Source organism: Bison bison, unplaced genomic scaffold (genome assembly GCF_000754665.1).
Source record: "Bison bison bison isolate TAMUID 2011002044 unplaced genomic scaffold, Bison_UMD1.0 scf7180017864295, whole genome shotgun sequence".
Classification (NCBI taxonomy): Eukaryota; Metazoa; Chordata; class Mammalia; order Artiodactyla; family Bovidae; genus Bison; species Bison bison.
The window spans coordinates 1,827,484-1,832,155 of NW_011494867.1; the positions used below are offsets into that span (position 1 = coordinate 1,827,484).

At 39.2% G+C, this 4,672-nt stretch overlaps 1 long non-coding RNA gene across 1 annotated transcript in view; it reads left to right on the forward strand.

The window, feature by feature from the left end:
* LOC104996477 overlaps window positions 1-4,672 on the forward strand; it is a 16,409-nt gene that overhangs the window by 475 nt on the left and 11,262 nt on the right. The window lies entirely within an intron of this gene.

A 4,672-nucleotide genomic window follows, 5' to 3' on the forward strand; every position in this document is an offset into this window, starting at 1 on the left:
CCCTGGCGAGGCTCGGGCCGCGCGGAAGGCGACGCCGCGACCTCCCCGCCGGGCCCCTCAGCCGGGGCTCCCCGAGGCGCGCCCTCTCCTGCGTCTTCGCTCGTTCCCGCGCTTACCCGAGGTGGCGCAGCCAGCTGGTCCTGTCACACGAACGACAAACTATTTTTTTATTTTGCCTTCTTAATTTTGCTCACCAGTAGTTTTTACCGTGGAGGCGTTACGATTTTTTCTGTGGTTGAGTTTACTGCTCTTCCTTTATTGGACACCCCAAAACCTTCACCATTTTGAGATTATACACCTTTGCTGATGATTCCCACTGATACTTTAGAATAAATTATATTTAAAAAATCTGTTCGTGCTTCTATGATCCAGTTGATGGTTACATTTAATTAGGGGGGATGGACACCTTTATAATGTTGGTTCTTACTATAGGCTTTCCCATTTGTTCAAGTCTTTCATTTTTTTTCCCCTTAGGAGCGCTTTGTAAGTTTTTTCATAAATATTTGCGTTTTTATATTATTGTTCTGTAGTAATTTATTGCTATGAAGATGGAATCTTTTCCCCATTATTTCATCTTTTTTTCTCTCGTATTTGATATTTCCCACTTTGCTTATTTATGTGTATTTGAGATTGCTCCTTTTTCTCCTTAATTAGTGTAGCTAGTGGTTATTATTTTTATTATTGCAGAAGAGTAACTTTTTAATGTCTGTAGCATCTGTAGTAATGTCTCTCCCATTGTTACTGACATTGATTTTAATGCTGTAACTGTCCTCTAAATACTGCTCTAGCTGCATCCCTTAAATTCTGGTATGTTTTGTTTTTCATTTCCATTCAGTTTTTTAAACTTCCCTTGTGACTTCCTTTTTCACCTGTTAGTTGTTTAGAAATTTGTTGTTTAATTTCTAAACATTGGGGATTTTCTAGATCTTTGTCTATTACTGAATTCTAGTTTAATTCTGTTTTGGTTAAAGAATATACTTTGTTACATAATTCAGTTCTTTAAACCTTGTTGACTTGTATTTCCCTGGAGGTCCAGTGGTCCACTTGCCAATGCATAGGACTCGCTTCAGTCCTGGGAGGATTCCACATACCTGGGGCAGCTACTGTCCATGCTCAGCCACAAGATAAACCACCCCAATGAGAAGCCTGCACACTGTGACGAAGAGTGGCCCCCACTCACTGCAATTAGAGAAAGCCTGCTTGTAGCAGAACACCCAGCACAGCCAAAAATAAAAAATAAAAGTTTTGTTTTATTTTATGGTCAAGGATATGTTATACCTTGAGGATGTTTTTTATGTACTTTAATGACTATTGTACTGTTAGTGGTAGAGTTTTTTGTAACTACTAACTGGGTCAGGTTTGTTGGTAGTGTGGTTGTTTTTCTGCATCTTCACTGGTTTTCTATGTACGTGTCTTGTCACCTGAGAAAAGAATCCTGAATTCTTGAGCTACTATTGTGGATTTTACCTATCTTTTCTTTCAGTTTTATCAACTTTGGGTTCTTATATTTTGAAGTTCTTTTGTGCATAAACATTTAGGATTGTTACGTGTTCTGGTGATTTGATACATTTATCATTGTCATTTATCGCAGTGACATTATGTAATGTCACACTTTATCCCTGGTAATTTTTTTTGTTCAGTCTACTTTGATATTAATCAATCCAGCTTTCTTTTGATTAATGTGTGCAAGGAATCTTTTCTTATCCTGTTACTTTTTTTTTCCCCACTGTGCTGCATGTCATGCAGGATCTTAGTTTCCCAACCAGGGATTGAACCCATGCTCCCTGCTCCCTGGTTAAGTCCAGTCTTAACCACTGGACTGCCAGGAGAGTCCCTCTTCTTTTTGTTTTGATCTAGCTATTGTTGGTGAAAATTCAATTAACAGTCAAGTTAAGAAAATTTTATTTGAGCCAACCTGAGGATTATAACCGAAGAGACAGACTTAGGAGCTCTGAGAACTGTTCTGCCTATTAGATGTTGAAGGAATAGTCATATACTTGTTTTTGAACTTTTTATTTTGTATTGGAGTATAGCTGATTAACTGGAGAAGGAAATGGCAACCCACTCCAGTGTTCTTGCCTGGAGAATCCCAGGGACGGGAAGCCTGGTGGGCTGCCGTCTATGGGGTCGCACAGAGTCGGACACGACTAAAGTGACGTAACAGCAGCATAGCTGATTAACAATTTTGTGATAGTTTCAAATGAACAGCAAAGGGACTCAGCCATACAAATACATGTATCCATTCTCCCCCAAACTCCCCTCCCATCCAGGCTGCTGCATAACACTGAGCAGAGTTCCCTATGCTATCCAGTAGGTCCTTGTTGGTTATCCATTTTAAACACAGCACTGTGTACATGTCCATCCCAAACTCCCTATCCCTTCCCCTCAGCAACCAAACCAAGTTTGTTCTCCAAGTCTGTTGAGTCTTTTTCTGTTTTGTAAGTTTATTTGTATCATTTCTTTTTAGATTCCACATATATAAGGGATATTAGACACTCTTCTGACTACTTCAGTCAATATGACAATCTCTTGTCCATTTTTGAGACAGAGGATCATTTATCAAAATGACATACTGACATAAAGTTCACCAAGTACACAGTAGTTCAACTAAGCATGTGCAGAGTGAACCTCAAGTCATCATGACCTCTTACAGAGTTGAGAAAGAACATTACTCTTTTAAGAAGTTACATTGCTCGAATCAAAAGAAAACAGATCTTTATGGCAAGTAAGCATTCCTACCTTTGAGGCAGTCTGGTTAATGTGTAATGCAGATGGACGTATCATACTAAACAGGGAGGGAGGAGGCTCAAATAAACTTATCTCTGAGTGAATCACAGTGAACTTTTAAATATATTCCACTGCTTTGTGTGTAAGGTAAGATCCTTAAAACTATACTTCCATCAACAATTTCATCATCTCATCTTTTATGCTATTAATGTCATATTTTACTTTTACATATCCTATAAGTTCACAAAACTTTTCTGGTCTTTTTGGTTTAGACAATTAATTATCTTTTAGATTGATTAAAAGTAAGATAAAATGTCTTTATAGTTCTCTTCATTTTAACCACTCCCAGAGATCTTTATTTCTTTGTGTAGATCCACATTTCTGTCTGGTATCCCTTCTACCTGAAGAACGTCTTTAAAATTTTTTATTGTAGTATAGGACTACTGGTAATGCATTCTCTGTTTTTGTTTGATAAGGTTTTTATTTCACTTTCTTTTTTTTTTTTTTTTTGTGAGATATATTTGCTGGGTATAGAATACTGGATTGGTAGTTTTTTCTTTTTTTAAAGATGTCACTACATTGCCTTCCAGCTTATATAGTTTCTGATGAGAAATTGTGATTTTTTTTAATGTTGAGTCCTCTGTACAGGCAAACCTCCGAAATAGCATTCAGTTCCACATCACTGCAATAAAGCAAGTCACATGAATTTTTTGTTTTCTCAATTCATACAAATTTGTTTACCTTTATACTGCAGTCTATTAAGTCTGCAATAGTGTTATGCCTAAAAAAATGTATATAACTTTACTTACTTTTAAAATATTTATTTATTTGGCTGTGCTGGGTCTTAGTTGCAGCACGCAAGATCTTTGATCCTAGTTGCAGCGTGTGGAATCTTTAGTTGTGGCAGGGCCGTGCCTGATGGCTCATTGGTAAAGAATCTACCTGCCAATGCAAGAGACTTGGGTTCTATCCCTGGGTCAAGAAGATTCCTTGGAGGAGGAAATGGCAACCCACTCTGGTATTCTCACCTGGAAAATTCCATAGATGGAAGAGCCTGGTGGGCTCCAGTCCATGGGGTCATAGAGTCAGACTCGACTTCCTGACTGAGCCCACACACAGGATCTTCTGGTTGGAGCCTGTGAACTCTTAGTTGCATCATGTGGGATCTTGTTCCCAAACCAAGAATCGAATCCAAGCCTCCTGCTTTGAGATCGTGGAGTTTTAGCCACTGGACGACCAGGGAAGTCCTCTACATACCTTAATTTAAAAAGGCGTTATTACCGGGACTTGCCTGAAGGTCCAGTGGCTAAGATTCTGTGCTTCCAACTCAGGGGGCCTCGGTTCAATCCCTGGTCGGGGAACTAGATCCCACATGCCACCACTAAGAGTTTGTATGCTGCAATTAGGAGATCCTATTCAGCAATATGTGAACCGTGAACTTCCTGATGTTCAAGCTGGTTTTAGAAAAGGCACAGGAACCAGAGATCAAATTGCCAACATCCGCTGTATCATCGAAAAAGCAAGAGAGTTCCAGAAAAACATCTATTTCTGCTTTATTGACTATGCCAAAGCCTTTGACTGTGTGGATCACAATAAACTGTGGAAAATTCTGAAAGAGATGGGAATACCAGACCACCTGATCTGCCTCTTGAGAAATCTGTATGCAGGTCAGGAAGCAACAGTTAGAACTAGACATGGAACAACAGACTGGTTCCAAATAGGAAAAGGAGTATGTCAAGGCTGTATATTGTCACCCTGCTTATTTAACTTATATGCAGAGTACATCATGAGAAACGCTGGACTGGAAGAAACACAAGCTGGAATCAAGATTGCCGGAAGAAATATCAATAACCTCAGATATGCAGATGACACCACCCTTATGGCAGAAAGTGAAGAGGAACTCCAAAGCCTCTTGATGAAAGTGAAAGTGGAGAGTGAAAAAGTT